We start from the raw sequence: 17,437 nt of genomic DNA, 5'->3' as shown, positions 1-17,437 counted from the left end.
AGTGTGAGATACCGAGACCGTTTGTTTGTACCGGAGTCTTGCCGTGAGGAAGTACTCCGAGAGTTTCATCATTCGCGCCTTGCGGTGCATCCGGGAGGTACTAAGATGTATCAGGATTTGGGTCGCCAGTTTTGGTGGCAGGGTATGAAGAGAGATGTGGCTGTTTTCGTATCGAAGTGCCTTACTTGCCAGCAAGTGAAGGCCGAGCATCAGAGGCCAGCGGGTTTGTTGCAACCCTTGCCGATTGCCGAGTGGAAGTGGGAGCATGTCATTATGGACTTCGTTGTAGGTCTTCTGAGGACTCAGCGGGGTAGTGATGCTATTTGGGTGGTTGTAGACCGGTTGACTAAGTCGGCGCACTTTGTTCCTATGCGCGTGAGAGATTCGGTGAATTATCTTGCCGATTTGTATGTTCGGGACGTAGTGAGATTGCACGGGGTCACAGTGACGATTGTCTCAGATAGAGATCCTCGTTTTACTGCTAGGTTGTGGCAGAGTTTACAGAGTGCCTTAGGCACTAAGTTGACCTTTAGTACGGCTTATCATCCTCAGACTGATGGGCAGTCCGAGCGTACTATTCAGATCGTCGAGGATATGCTTCGGGGTTGTGTCCTGGACTTCAGTGGGACATGGGAGAGGCATTAACCCTTGGTAGAGTTTGCCTACAACAACAGTTTTCAGTCTAGCATCGGTATGGCACCATTTGAGGCCTTGTATGGCCGACCTTGTAGGTCTCCAGTTTGTTGGGCCGAGGTGGGTGATGCACCTTTGTTGGGTCCGGAGTTGGTTAGGGAGACGACGGAGAAAGTTGAGCTTATCCGTAGGAGGCTTGTTACAGCCCAGAGTCGGCAGAAATCTTATGCTGACCATAGGATGAGGCCTTTGGCGTTTGAGGTAGGTGATCATGTCTTCCTGAAGATATCACCTAGGCGAGGCTTGATGAGGTTTGGGAAGAGTGGGAAGTTATCCCCTCGGTTTATTGGTCCTTTTGAGATTCTTGAGAGGATTGGTGAGGTTGCTTATCGATTAGCTTTACCGCCGCAGTTGTCCGGAGTGCATGATGTGTTTCATGTGAGTATGCTTTGGAAGTATGAGCCAGATCCATCACATGTGTTGGATTGGACCGATTTAGAGGTAGATGAGGATGCCTCGTATGAGGAGAGACCGGTTCGGGTCTTGGATAGGCGGGATCAGGTCCTGCGTGGCAAGACCATTCCTTTGGTGAAAGTCTTGTGGAAACATCACGGAGTGGAGGAAGCCACTTGGGAACGTGAGTTGGGAGTCCGAGAGAAATATCCGGATTTGTTTATTGATATGTGATCTTGTATTTACATTTTGCATTTTGTTGAACTTAAGAGCTTTTATATATGTCTTAAGTTGTAAAACATTGAAAATGTTTTGGTTATTGGAAGTATGTTTTAGAACTTGCCTCATATGGAAGTTGAATGTGACATTATATATGTTGATATATTGTTGAAATTGGAAAGATAGTGCATAATGTGATGCATGTTGAACATACATATGTTGTTTACATATTATGATATGTCTCTTGTTAAAGGGATGGGATGACCGGTAATGGGTCGAATTGTTAAATGTTAAAGTGTAACATTGTTTAAAATGGAGAAAAAGGGACTTGTTTTAGAAAAAAAAAAAAAAAACTTGTTTTTGAAAAACTTGTGCTTAATTTCGGGGACGAAATTCTTTAAGGGGGGGAGGTTATAGCGATCCCGGGTTTACCCTTGTTGAACAGTGATCCGGACATGTGTCCGTGAATGTTGGTAGTTGTTTATTATCTTCGTTGCATCCTTTTTACTTTGTATATTGAGTTTTGGGATGTGTTGGGCAGGTTTGTTACAGGTTGGTTGTGTTTGGGAGCCTAGTGTTGCTGCCCAGATTTTTGGTCTTTCGCTCGAGCGAGGAGTTTGTCGCTCGAGCGAGAGTGAGGTTCGTGTCTGGTGGGTCGAGCCAGGGTGGCTTCGCTCGAGCGAGTGTTGCGTCTGGTTCTGGACCTGAGAGTTGTGTTTCTTGGCTCGAACGAGCTTTTCTTGGCTCGAGCGGTCTGGTTTGTTCTTCGCTCGAGCGAGTGGTCCGTCGCTCGAGCGTGCTTGTGGTTGCAAACCTGAGAGTTCGAGTTGTTGGCTCGAGCGAGCATTCCTTCGCTCGAGCGCACTTTTGAGTTTTTGGCTCGAGCAAGAGTTCCTTGGCTCGAGCGAGAATTTTTGTGTCTGGTCGCTCGAGCGACCAAGTCTTCGCTCGAGCGAGCGTGTTTTATATCAGCGGACAGTAGCGATTTGAACTTCACTTTTTCACTTTCTTTTTTATCCAAACCCTAAATCCGAGACCCTCTCTCTCTAAACTTACACCCTCTCTAAGATTTGATCTCCCTAGGGTGTGAATCTAGCCTAGGGCCTTTGTTAAAAAGATAGAGGGCATTGAGAGCTTCGTTTTAATCTGAAAAAGTTTGGTTTTGGAGCACGTTGATCTTCGAGTCTTCATCTCCTTCGTGGTAGGGATATCCTACTCCTCTCTATGGATTTTGTCTTTAAATTTTGGTATTTTGAGACGTTGGGCTTGACTTGGTAATTTTGTGAAAGTTTGGGGCTTTTGTGTAATTTTACAAAAGTTAGGGTTTTATTCATAATAAACCTAGATGCATGTTTGGAATGGAGAAATGGAATAAATGTTAAATCATTGATGAGAATGGGACCTAAGGGTTGAAATGTTAATTATGGGAATTGACCTAATTACATTGTTTAATTAATTGGGATAATTAATTGTGAAAAATGAGGAAATGAAATGTTGATTGAATATCCATTTGTGCATTTATTTTCTGTTTAGAAATAACTGCTTGGGCTATCGGTGGAGGATAGTCGTGATTGTTGTAGACAATGCATGATGATTAGGCAAACTGAAACTAATCAATGAAATGTGTCATGGAACTTGACGGTTGATAGAATACATTAATTATGTGTATTGAGTGATTGTATATAGAACCAACGTGTTTATATACGTTATGTGTAGAGGAGGAGATGGGGGATGTACTCCGCGGTTTAGGGGAAGATAGGGGATGTACCTCTAAACCGGATAGTGTTGGGAGAAGATAGGGGATGAACTCCGTAGATACAGCTCTTATGCTTATCTAGAAGTGAAGATAGAGCTTATATGCTTATCTTTGTGATGTGTGGATACAGCTTATATGCTTATCTGTGAATGTGGGATATTGTTGTTATACATATCTGTTGAGAATGTGGATATAGCTTATATGCTTATCTGAATGTGGGATATAGTTTTTATACATATCTGTGGAAATGATGATAGAGCTAGCATGCTTATCTGTTGAAAAAGGGAAAATGAAAGGAAACTTGGACTCATAAGTCGTATGACATAAATAAGTGATTTATGTGATTGTATCAGTGTTGGCCATCTATCAATTGCTAATATTTTAGTCATTGTTCATGGTTGGTTTAGTGTATTTCTACTGGGCTGTGGCTCACCCTATATGGGAATATCATTTTCAGGTACATGAAGCATGCCACCTCCAAGGACATAGCTGGGAGGCTAGAGGCGGACATATTTTTGTCGCTTAACTTTTGATGTATTACATGTAACTTCAAGCCAAGGGCTTAATGTGTAAACGAGTTAGTACCCTTTTGTTGTAACCAAGTGCTAACTTGGAAAGCTGTAAGCCCGTAGGGCATTTTGTTTTGATGTTAACATGTAATACATATGTATATGGAACTCTGATGAATAAAATAATGTGATTGGTTCGTATGTAAATGCATGTCTTATCTAATGGGTTAATAATGTTTTTTTTGAGGGCGTTACAAATGAATTAACATGACACATAAGTGGAGCTAGGAGCAATAGAAGCTACATGATATCCCTAGCAAATGCAACTAATATACAAACCATTTCTACATAAACAAACAGAGCAGCTCACAAACTTAAACCATTAAAACTTGAGAGTTTGCAAATCCAAATCCTTAAAAAATGTTCCAGTACCCCCACCCCAGCAAAACAGAGGAGCCAAATAGGGGGAGCATTCTAAAGCAAATACAACCACGAATATATATAATTTCCTATAAATAAATATTGAAAGATAATGAGATGGTTGCACCAAAATTTTCATAAAGCAAATAAGTTGGGCTGGTCATTGGATGCGCAAAATTTTCAGAAAGTGGATCGGTTCAGGTCAGCTCTTCTTTCGGAATTACTCAATCACAACATACTTAAGCATCACCCATACATATGCAAATTCTCCAATATTGTAACCTTGCTGCATAACTCAATTATGTTCACATAATCACTTGATCTGTGCCTAAAATAAATGCAAAAAAGTAGCAAAAACAACACTATAGCTTAGTGATCAAATTAAACACACCACTAATAATAACCTAAAAGTTTTCCCAATTTCAACTCTACATAAATAAAAACTGAGTGTTGCATTCAAAAAAAAGATCAAAGCAGAAGAGGACTTACTGAAGAGAAGCTTGTCCAATTCTAGAAGGAGATCAACCACCTTTTTCAATGTTGGTACTGTGCATATCATCCGTTCATTCAAATTGTGACTCAACTGTTGATACTCTACCAGTGGCATCAAATGGTGCTGAAAACACCACAGCTACAAAAGTAGATTAGATTTTTGAGAAGCCTAAGAGACATTTTATCAAACAGTTTGAAGGCAAGAAAAAATAAAATAAAATAAAATAAACAAACAAACAAATCGAAAAGCCATAACAACTTCCCAAACCAACAATTCATGGGGGGCAACGAGCCATTAGATTTTAATGGGCTTTGATTTATATATATGGATATATATATATACACACACAAAGAAGACTAGAAGAGGAAGAAACAGAGAGGGGTGTGGGGATGATTCTGGAAATTTTCCTGGAAAGTGGAAAGAAAGAGAGAGCTTTCAAAATGGAGACTTTGAGAGTAAGAGAGAGAGGTACCTCAGGCTCGGACAAGGGTTTGCACTGCATGAGCTGTGCAATCTGCTCATCGAGATTTCCATGGGTATTCGAGGCCACCAGATCTACACTCATCTTCAGGATTATATGCAGGAAACGATTTTGGGTCAATATGCTAACTGCACACAGAGAGCTCGCTCGCAATCGGTGCTCCAGTTGTCGGCGACTGCGAGGAGGAGCGGCGGTGAAAGAGAGAGGAGAGAAGAGCAGCGAAGAGGCAGAGGAAGAAGGAGAGGCAGAGGTAGAGAGAAACGCTAAAGAAAGAGAGTGACAGAGGCGCTGGTCTGTTGTCTGGAACCAAATATATATATCTATATATATTACACCATTACCAACAAAATTTTTAGTCGCCAATTCCTTTTATAAAATCCCTCCAAAATTTAAAATGCTTGGCTCCAAAAATTTTTGGTGTTTGGCAACTAAAATAGTTTTTGGTCGCTGATCATAAGGTTTTGGCCACAAACTTTTGGTCACTAAAGATAAATAATAATTTTTTATTCTTCCTTTCGACGACGAAATAATTTAGTAGCCAAAAATTCAATATATGGCGACTAAAAAATTTTTTTGTCGTTGGAACTAAGTTTTTGGCGACCAAAGTTTGGTCGCCAAAAATAAAAAAATAATTTTTTACTTTTCATTTGGCGACTAAATGCTTTTAGTAGCCAAGACTCAATATACGACGACTAAATTTTTTTTTTTGTCGCCAATTCTGGAATTTTTAGCGACTAAATTTTTTTTAGTCGCCAATAATCAATATACGCCGATTAAAAAAAATTAGTAGTTAAATATTTTACTTTTGCCAAATAAAAAAATTATTAGTCGCCAATTCCCCAACTTTTGGCGACTAGTTTTTTTTAGTAGCCAATTTTAGTCACCAAATGTGTATTTTGTTGTAGTGATTGGAACAGCTGCAAAAGTGGTGGTCTCTGGCCGTGACCTTCTCAGCAACGGACACCAGTCGAATCTCACGGCCTTACCCCAACTGAGCGGACCCCCTTTCTTTTTCCCCGTCAAACCATCTGTTAAACAAAAACCATCGCTTCTCTTCTACAATTGAGATCTACATGTGTGTTTATTTGAGTGAGTTAACTCACTGAGTTGGCTAAATAATGTATAAAATATTAAATTTATATTTTACCCTTTAAAATAAGGCATGTGACATGCACGGGAGCTTCTATTTGCACACACCCATTCCCTTCTTTACACATCTTTTTCAATAAATAATTGGTTCGGAAGTAGAATTTCGAAAATAAACAATTGGTTCGGAAACAGCATTCCGAAAATAAATAACTTGTTCGGAAGTAGAGTTCCGAATTTTTTTCATTTTTCGACATTCAACTTCTGAATTTGTTTATTTAATGTCCATAATAGTAATTTCACTTGAAAATAAAATTATAATAAAAATAATTTTTATTAAGTGTGTGTAAAGAGGGGAATGGGGATGTGCAAATAGAAGCTCCCGACATGCACATGGCCAATTTCTGTCAAAAGACTTAACTACCATTGTCTGGGACAAAAAGAGACAAAATATAAAATTCAATGTTAAAATCGAACGATTTGAAAATATAGGAACTAAAATAACATAAAAGTGTATCATATGCATCATTTTAAGGGTGAACATCGTAACATTTTCCTTTTCTCTATGCTAATTGTTGGTATGGTGTGTAGGATTGGCTGATGCCTATTGAAATTGTGATAATTGATTTAGATCCCCTTTGGGTCATTTTGTGGACTGCTAATCAATGTGTAGTTAGGAGCTAATCATCTGCACTTGCATCCGCATATATGGAAACTTATGATATTTTGGTTACATTGTGACAGTTTTGTTACATTGGCTTTTGTTAGTGTGTGGCATTCTCCCAAAAAGTTATATATATATATATATATTTTAAACTTTTAGTGATTTTTTTTCTTTCTAAATTATGTCCATTTTTTTTTAAAACTTTTTAGGTTTGTCTTGTGTAGACGAATCTATAAAGTAAAAAATAAATAAATAAATAAATCCTAAGGACAAAAAAAGTTACCAAAAAAAAAAATCAATTGTTTTTGATTTTTTTTTATAATCCCTTTCGGACTTTTTTTTCAAACTTTTCAATTTTTTTGATCTTTTCTAATTTCTCTAGTCGAGTAGAATTCGAGAGTGTAACACTTTAATTTTTAAAAAAAAATCATTAAAGATGAAAAAAATCAACAAAAAGTTATTAAAAAAGCCAACCTCAAACATTGGTAAATTGGTTAAAACTTAATAGACACAAATAGATAGAGAATAAAACACACACAAACACACACACAAAATTCTTTGGCAAGGATTAATCGTTAACAAATTAAATAAAAAGTAGTGCAAGTTGAGAAACATACTTGTATATTACTGATATTACGTACTTCTCCTAAATCATTAAAAGCTTTGACACAAGTAAAGATTACTACAATGTGAAGAAAAACGTGAATAGTTGAACTTATATGTGAATTTGATTGTGGCACAATAGCTCTCTGTTTTGATGGGGTTTTTGTTGGTGATACCATATCATTATTGGAGCATTTTGCTCAAATTCTCAAAATTAAAACCAGAATCCATGGCCTCAATTGGCAAAAGTCATAGAATTCACCAATAAAAGGAGAATACATATATATTCAAAACACAGTCTATAACATATTTTGGAATATGATAGTTCACAAATCATTTATTTAAGGAAAGACTTACTTTAGAATATTTTACAAAAGACAAAATCATCAAACAACATCAACATATATACTAGAACTATAGAATTATTCAAACTTATTTCTTTCCAACAACTCAAGAAAATCCATAACATGATCTCAATGCTGCTTCCTTTGAGAATCCTTTCTCCAGCCGAATATAAGACCCTTTAATGACAACAAAGCATATAACAAGCATATTAGTGGATGTTAACATGGTTTCTCTGAAATAATGCAACAAATGACTTTTGAAAAATTATTTGAGAAATGTAAAACAGCAAACTTGCATTTGTTTCAATGTTTTTAAGCATGTGACAAAGAATTTTGGCTTTTTTGGTAAAGAAATTAGGTGGAAATTAATCTGTACACTTTACTGTATGATCTTGAATGTAAGACATGTTTTGATGATTATCTGGAAATATCACTACTTCCACTTCAAAATATGAATGGTTATTCTTCAAGATATTCCAAAAATCATTAACATGATCAGCATTGTTATGTTAATGATGGTAAGGAAATGAAAAAAATTCAAAAGATTCATGCAAGAAAAATCATGGGGTATGAAGATGGAAATTTGATGTACATGTCGAAATTATCACAAGATACAGAGGTAATGTATGTACATGATATGAGAGAGAGAGAGAGAGACGAACCAATTGGGAGATGAATTCATCTTCCAAATTTTTTTTCGTTGAATTTCCTCCTTAGCTGAGCGAACTTGATTGCTATGATTACTAATATCCAATTGTAGTTGTTTTCGATGAACTGGAAGTATGCATACCTCCAAGACTTCTTGAAATTCAAAGTGCCACAGACCATCAAAAACCCAACCGAGAAACCAGGTCCAATGCCAGCGTAGAACCACAAAAAATCAGTTTCATCTGCAACTTTACTCTCATCACCATGTTTGTGATCACCATCCAATGATTTATCATCGAGGCAGCTGTTTAGTGGTGCACCACAAAGGCCATCACTGTTGCTTATATAAATGGAAGGATCGTCGAGAGTTCAAAGTTGATTTCCCGTTGGTATTCGCCCTGATAAATTATTGAATGACATGTTCAAATGACCTAGGTAGCTTAAACTAGACAGAGTTAGAGGAATGGGGCCAGAAAGTTTGTTTCGAGACAAATCAAGAGATTCCATTTGTGTCAAATTGCCAATATTATTAGGGATCCTTCCTATTAGATGATTTCCAGATAAATTCAAGTTGAGCAATCCAGAAAGATCCATTAACTCTTTTGGAATCTCTCCAACAATGCCATTGTTCGAAAGGTCTATGGAGACGAGAAATTTGAGTGTCTTGGTGTATTCCAATTCTCTTCCTTTCATTGAATCAAAAATGTTCTCTTCATAATTTCCTTCAATAGGATAATCGTTAACTGGATAAGAAAAGTACCCAGGATGTAGGTCAACCATGGCAGTGAAGTTGCCAAAACAACGAGGGATATTTCCCGTTATGTTATTTTGTGCCAAGTTCAACAATTACAAATTTTGGAGACAACAGAGTTGTGGAGGAATATCACCATAGAAATTATTTGATTGAAGATTGAGAAATGTAAGATTAGTTAGGTTATATCCAATCCATGGAGGGATATTATCAGTGAACACATTTTCACTTAGATCAATGGTGAAAAGATGTGTCAGATTCTGTAAGGACAAAGGAAGCTTCCCGAAAAACTTATTGTTACGCAAGTGCAAGGAATTGAGATATTGTAGGGAACCCAAAGAACTTGGAATTTCACCATATAGACTATTATTCGTCAAATCTAGCACTGACAACTGATTCAACTACCCCAAGCAAGGAGGAATTTTTCCTAATAACTGATTGTTTGAGAAATCAATAAGAGTTATATCCTTTGCCTTGCACAAAGACACTGGAATGACACCAGTCAAATGGTTATTTGAGAGAACAAGATACATGAAGCTCATCGTCGCATTATCATCATTCACAGTAATAGGTCTTGAAAGCAAGTTGTTGAAGAGATCTAAGAAATAAAAATCTGAAGGAAGGGTTAGTGGGCCCTCAAATCTATTAGAACTCAATAGTAACTCTTTATCACTAGCACCATTACCATATCTATATTTACATTTTTGAGATATTGGCACGTTTCCTTTGATCTGGTTGTTGGAAAGATCCAAGTATATAGTGCCACAATAAATACTCTCAAACCAATCAGGAATGACATCTGAGATGCTTGCATTAGACATGTATAAATGTGTAACATTTTTTTGTGTTTCGAGCCATTGAGGAAATTGGGGTCCTACTGTGATGGATGACAATTGTATGACTTGGAGTTGAAAGGGAGGAATCCATTGCGAGGTCACATTCAAAACTAATGAATTTGAATGCAAGTACAATTCATTTAAACTCTTGAGTTTGGCAAAGTGAAGTTCAAATACGGTGCCAACAAATGAATTGTTTGACAAATCTAGATATTCTAGTTTTGAAAGTTGTCCAAGACTAATTGGAATGCTCCCATTCAATTGATTGTCTCCAGTATATTACACTCTCAAATATGATAGTCTTCCGAGTGATGATGGCAGCGGACCATAAAATGAATTCATGCTCAAGTCTAGGTAATTCAAATGATTTAAATCGAGTAAGGAAGGACTTATCTGACCACGCAATTGGTTCATTTGGAAATTTGGATCATGGTCGTCAAAAATTAGATAATGCAGATCAAGCTTCACAACATGGCCTGTTTTATCGCTACAACCAACACCCTTCCACGTGCAACAGTCCTTTCCAACCCACGAGGATAAACGGTTTGCTTCATCTGTGAGATTTCCTTTGAATATCATAAGAGCTTCTCTCTCACTCACTATGCAACTCACATTTGAATTTGTGCTACTACAAATGAACTCAAGTCTTTCAATGAAAAAAAGAGCAAATAACATCACAAGAACACTAGGGGTTGAGCCCATAGCTTCTGAGTGTGGAATGTAATTTTGATGCCAGTGTTAAAAGATTAGAGTTTCATAAACTGTATAAGAAGACTTGATTGTTTTGAAAAGTCTCAAATCATGAGCACCTAGTTATAATTATTATTATTATTATAATATAATGTATATAATTAAAAATTATTAAAATATGTAAATAAGAATATATTTATGTCCAAGTAAACTCATCAATGGACTGCCATATTCCGTCTTCTTGGGGGTAGAAACAAGGCCATTTCGTCTTCTTGGGGGTAGAAACTCTTGTCTCTAGTCTTTGGTGTGTCAGATTCATATTGGACAAAGACCAATGATAGAATTATCAAATAATTTATCAAAAAAAATTATCAAATACTCAGATAAAGCGTGAGATGGTGATACCAAAAAAATACATTTATGCCTCCGTTGGGAAAGTGGGTTGGCTTTTTGACTTTTTGATTTTTTTAGTTATTTTAACTTGGGCTAAAAAGCTTAGTTTGGGAATGACTTTTTGGCTTTTTGGCTTTTTTGACTTTTTTTGTAAGAGAAGAGTGTGATGATTATGGATTGGATGTGATGTTTTGTTTGTTGTGGCTAAAATAGTCTATTTTGTTTTTTGTGTCTAAAATAGCCCCAAACCTCCTTGCCAATCGAAGCCATATCAATTACATATTGTACAAGTGTTTTTTGCAAGTAAAATTTAATGGTGGTAGTCATCATTTGAAAAGAGTTAAAATAACTTAGTTTTTTAGTTTTTTAGCTATTTGAGCCTCGTTTAATTTTTGTTTTTAATTTTTTTGATTTTTGTGAAAGAAAAAATATAATAATTCACTACAGGAAATATAGGTTTAGGTGGCATTTTTTTAACGGCGTTTTTTCAAAAGTCACTGTTTCTAATATTTAATGACGTATTATAAACGTCTTGTTTTTCTTTAATTGAAACGGCACGTTTTATGAATAGGAGGCGTTTATTAACGCCTTCAAATGCGTGTTGTCTCACGGACTTCCTTTTTCAATTTGAGAATCTCAACTCCCAAATTGAACCGATGCACTCGCAAATAATCTCACTCTCTCTCTCTCTCTCTCTGCTCTCTAAACCCTGATTATCACAGAGATTCAGTTGCTTATCAATGGAATCCTCAGAAATCGAATTTCTCTCTCGAAATCAAAGTGATTCATCAGAGCGATTTCGAAGTTCATCTCAGCGATTCAGATCTTGAAATCGAAGTTCATATCTCGAAATTTTAAAATTCTGAGTTCATATCACTTCGATTTCATATTGCGATTCAAATCTGAGTTCATATCACTTCGATTTCGATTTAGATTTGAGTTCATATCACTTTGATTTTGATTCAGATCGTGATTCAGATCTCAGTGATTCAGATTGGTCTCAGTGATTCATATCTCAAAATCGAAGTTCGATTCAGATCGTGATTCAGATCTCAGCGATTCAAATCGGTCTCAGTGATTCATATCTCGAAATCGAAATCGAAATCGAAGGTCATCTCAGTGATTCAGATCGGTGATTCAGCTTGGTGATTCAGAGGTTCAGATCGATCTCAGCGATTCAGATCGGTGATTCATCAGAGCGATTTCGAAGTTCTCTCTCGAAATTGAAATTGAAGTTCATCACAGCGATTTAGATCGGTGAGCTCCACACACTCTCTCTCTCTTAAGGTGAAATCAATCCTGTGTTATTCTATGAATGGTTTTGATATTTGATTTGAAATGACCCTGTCATATCCCTCATTTATCAACCTATATGTATTGACCCTTTCTCATCTATAAAAATTATACTAATGCCCTATTCTAAAAATTATGGGTAGGTAAAAAAAGCCAAGTTCTGATTTCGTCATCCTCTCCCTTTCTTCTAAGTTTTTGAAATCCACCCATTGCCATTCACAATCCTGAAAGGAACACACTTGAGCCTTTTGTTTTCATCTGATGCTTTTTAGTTTTTTTGCTTCCATTGGTGATGGTAGCTTCCAGGTAATTATGCATACATTTCAATCTTCACTTCATTGTATATAATATAGTTTTGATTTTTGTAAATTCTCCTAATCTTATGAATACTGTATTGGATAAACTTCCTACGTTGATGTTTGTATATCTTCATCTTGTGTCACCTAACATGCACAATATGAAGGATTATATCTTCATTGTATATAATATAGTTTTGATGTTTGTCTCACTTTTTTTTCCTCATAAAAGTTTTCAATTAAGTTTTAATGTATAGTTTTATTTTCTTTGTTCCTCTGCAGTTTCTCCAGAACCAAGGCCTTTTAGTCAGCATCTCAAATGATAATGATATTCAGGTATCTATTTTCTGTGGATTATTTAGTTTCTTCTTGTGTAAACATGACTTAGTGATAGCAGTATTGTCACTCTGTCAAGCTTTCACATCATTTGTTCTTCTAATATTCCTTCTCATTGCTCAATGCTGTAATGCTTCTCAAATCATTAGCAAGCAAGACAAACTAGACAAATGACAAAGGGGAAAAAAAAAATTAACAAGCAGCAGAGGTCATAAATCTTAAATTCTTAGCAAAGGCTGATACTGGGAGATAAAACGCTGAAGGATCAAAAGCTCCCGAGAACTTGAGGGAAAGTCCCACTGAGGTAGCTGATGACCAGTTTAATTAAAAGATCTGTGGAACTTCATGAATTGTTGGTTAGCTTTGCTGGAGCTGGTGGAGAGACAAGATAGTATCTAAAACTAAAGTTAGAATATCCCAGGATGCAGAGGAGGCTTTTGTTGACTGTTTGGATCACCTTCAATGATGATATCCCATCACCAAAAAAACTAGCCTAATGACTAGTGCTTCTGCTGGATCTGAGTTGAGGGACTTGCTAGGAGCTCTATACTTTGGAATTCAGTTTTTGAATATGTGCCATTAGTCTATCAGTTATTAAATCCAAGGGATTGGAGTGTTTTCAAAGTTGATTTTCATTCCACCGGCCCTTCCTTTTCTATTCATTTTTTAATGCTAGCAGAAGCTGGATCAAACACCATCTGACTTATAAGCTATATTAATCATTTTTGATTAAAACTGCCATTTTTTTTTCTTACATTGTCATATCACAATTCAAGCATAATTGGACGTGTTGATGATCCTTGAAGGATTTAAAAAAGAGAAAAAAACATATGACATCTTTTAGGTGGGATTATTGGACAGATATATCATACATCCATATGTATGTGTATGTTTCTAGAGAGTTGTGTTGCCTTAATGGTTTTTGTACCATTTATATTGATAATAAAAGCATATATTCTCTGTTAAATAATTTCTCTCCCTCTCCCTCCCTCTCTCTCTCTCTCTCCCCCTCTCTCTGTCTATCTGGAGAGCAGGTGTATTGCTGGTAGTTTACAATGGGAATACAATATAACTGCTTTCTCTGTAATCTATGCCTCCCACTTCATGTACTGATGACAAATTCCTCCCACTTCATGCACTGATGACAAAAAAATTGTTAGATCTTAACACGATCAGCCTATGGAAGTAAGGGTTTGGTGCATTCTATAATTCTTTTTCTGTTGTTGCAATAACACAGGTATATTGGAGACGAGTATGGGACGATGTCTGTTTTGAAATATCAAACTGGGGGTGCAGAGCTTTTGCACTTACCATATCATATATCTGTGGATTACCTAACAGGTACTTATGCTTTATCTTCTCATTGAAAGTTGTTTATGTACTTGCAGAGCATGACTCATTTATTGGTGTTTGACTTTTTGTTTATAAAATGTTTGTATTATTAAATTAAATACCAATTTCCATGCACAATTATTCTTCATCTTGTTCAAACTAGAAAATTGTGTCAAGGCATCGGATTTAATTTTCTTAAAGTTGCCACAAAAATGTAGCAACAAACAGAACATGATCTTCACAAATTTCAATGAAGCAAATGTACATTCAAATCACCCATATAAGGCCACCTGTATATGTATTTTTTAGTTCCATCACACAACTTGCAGAAATTCATTCAACTTTATCCAGGGTGTTATCTTTTGTTAATTCATTGCTATCATATGTTTTGGGGCCTCTTCAATGCAAGGTGATTGCATTTTTCCTTTTGCTTAAGTACTCCCCAGTCCCCACACTTGTTTTATATTTCTCTGTGTTGTTTTTACTTTTATCATTCACCCAATAATTCACAAACCACAATGCATGTTTACTCCCTATGCATTTCCATCTTGGTTCAGATCTAACACCAGCGACCTAAACAACATTGCCAAAGCCACCATGATTAGACATACTCTGTCCTTTGTAGTTGCTAAAATCTTATCCATGATTCAGATTTACGCGAGATTGATTCGAATGAGATGATGGACTTGATCTCCAATCAAAAGATTTGGATCTACAAGACCTGAAGTTGATCTTCTGAGGCATCTCTGAAGTTGATTACTCACGTTCACTAACGAGAAACTGAGGTGATGATTTATATATATATGCATGTATACCTATGTTTTTTTCAAAATTCTGATGCATCACATAATGCATATAAACTACACCAGGTTTTGGAAGAGGTGAAATGAGGATATTGGTGAAGTTTTGGTGTTCCAGCTTCCTTTCCTAAGAATCAGTATTCTAATTTATAGTGGATACCAAGGTGAGACACATTAACAAAGAAGCAGGAGCACGTTAGATAATTAAAAATCTATTGTATCTTTTACATGGTTAACAGAAATGATCTACTCTTAAGAACAATAAATATATAGAAGCAGAAGCATATTATCATTCTGATTTCTGGGTTATTTTTGAACCTATTACAGCTATGGAGAAGCCTATGATAATTCAATATCAACCAAGTGAGCAATTACATCTATGGAGAAGCTGAGGCATTGACTGATGATATTGAAGAAGAGAGTCAGATTTTTGGGGAGGTCTTGAGGATCAAAAAGATTATTGATAATTGTCAAGATGAGGTTTATCTTCGTAACTTCTACTAAATCTTTCTCTTTTATGTGAATTTAATTTTCATTTCTGTATTTTTTTGCTTTTGAAATTTTTTTTTTGGGTAAGAACTTTGACTGATAAATGGAAGATTAAGCAGAAATTAAGCAGAAATTCCCTGTTATATTCTGATCCCAGAGTGTGCAACTCATCAATTAGAGTGTGCAACTCATCAATGAACAGAATAATGACCCCTTTGCTTTGCTTAACTTCAACAAACAGTAAAATGCTGAATACTGCTTTCTGAATGAAACTCAAAGCCAGTAATTGAAAGCTGTACATAACAGTGTCATCCAGTAGTCATTGTTTTATATATCATAGTCGGCATTTATTATTTCAGAATATTATCAAATGCACATAAATGTAATGGTGCACTTTCTAACAATAATGTTTGGCATTCCTTCTCTCTCATGAGAACATTACTGAGGAGGGTACAGCTTCCTAAGAGTTTTTGCACATATATGAATGTTTGGCAAAAACTATCTTTACTGGTGGGATTGAGTGTATCTAAGTGATATTGTTACATGCTAGAACCCACCTGCCTGCATTTGTTACCTACCTGCTGCATTGTAGAAGTTTCAGCATTAAGTTCCCTCATTTGTGCCAGACATTTCTTAATATTCTTCCTTTTCAAATTGAGTGTAACAGGTCATCAGAGAAGAGAGTGAGTGCAATTGCCATAAGCAATGATGGTCTATTTGTTTGTTTTGCTGACAAATTTGGAGTTGTTAGGTTTGTGGATTTGGATGGATTTCATGAAAATCAAGCTTTAGCTGGTAACAAGGCAGCGCCAATTCTTGCTCACTACTGTAGCATCATTACTAGCCTGGTATGCCATTTGTTGTCTTTGATATCTTCTCTTTGTCCTTGCTCTATTGTATTTATGGCCTTTTTGATGACCTCTAGTATAACTACTCATCTTTTTCCATGTCAGTTATAATGCTAAAACCATATCATAATTATAATGCTTAAAAAACAAATTTTTTATTTTTTTATTTTTTTTGATTGACAAAAACAAAACTTAATTAGTTTCTCATTATACGTGCAAGACTTGCTTATGTAGATTTGTCCTCAAGAGTTGTGGATCAGATGTTTAGTTTATTGTCCTAGACATTTCTGCTAAGTTTTATCTTTTAGTTTTTATTTTTGGTGAATCATTGGTTATTCCCTCCATTTTCCCATGCATAACAGGAATAAATTGGACATAATAGATTTTATCATTATCTTTTTTCTACAATTTTTCCTGCTAATGTTTTTGACGTTTATATATATATATATATGTATTCTTTCCCTACTCCTATACACATTGTTAAATTCTTATGAGTTATTACATAGAAGTCTTTGAAATTAGGGACAATTTAACAAGACTTTTATTACATAAGACTTAACTTCCTTGGGAGTTATTACAACAAATTCTTATAGAAAGTCTAAACTTCAAAAAGAGGAGTTATTACATAAAAGTCTTGTGAAAATAATTTGCTGTTGTTAAAATCCTTGGGATTTGATAGCCTAATTTCTATAACACTCAACAAAATTTTTGTAGCTCCTCTTTAAGGAGAGGATTCTGGCATATGAACTTTTGTTTGTTAACGCACAAAATTGGGATTCCAATTAAGAAAGGGAATATAGTGCTCAATTACAGTTGCCAACAATAAGCATAAAGTTTATATTGATGGGCTTTAGTCTTTTTTGGAAAAATAATAAATAAAGAACTGTAATAAATCCCTTAAACAGAGCCTTCTATTAAGACCAATTCTGGACGAAAACAAAAATTTTAGCCGTAGTTTTTGTTTAAATACAATTGAAGGAGTAAAGTTGTAACTTAAATCATAGATTTGTGTCAGGAGCAAAACTTTAACCACGCCTACCAAAAAAATTAAACAATTAAAAATA

The 17,437-nt window shown here is 35.8% G+C and overlaps 1 long non-coding RNA gene across 2 annotated transcripts; it reads left to right on the top strand.

Annotated features, from left to right (window-relative positions):
- Positions 1-13,925: 13,925 nt before the first annotated feature.
- On the top strand, positions 13,926-16,531 carry LOC145801941 (uncharacterized). 2 transcript variants are annotated; one of them, XR_014343878.1, is made up of 6 exons: positions 13,926-14,010; positions 14,142-14,245; positions 14,888-15,021; positions 15,106-15,200; positions 15,364-15,516; positions 16,193-16,529. It is a non-coding gene; the product is annotated as an uncharacterized LOC145801941 (long non-coding RNA). The 2 variants fall into 2 exon arrangements; XR_014343877.1 differs by having other exon boundaries at positions 13,929-14,059; positions 16,193-16,531.
- Positions 16,532-17,437: the final 906 nt, after the last annotated feature.

Source organism: Camellia sinensis, chromosome 11 (genome assembly GCF_055761805.1).
Source record: "Camellia sinensis isolate YWXY chromosome 11, ASM5576180v1, whole genome shotgun sequence".
Taxonomy (NCBI): domain Eukaryota; kingdom Viridiplantae; phylum Streptophyta; class Magnoliopsida; order Ericales; family Theaceae; genus Camellia; species Camellia sinensis.
This window is presented reverse-complemented; position numbering and strand designations above follow the sequence as displayed.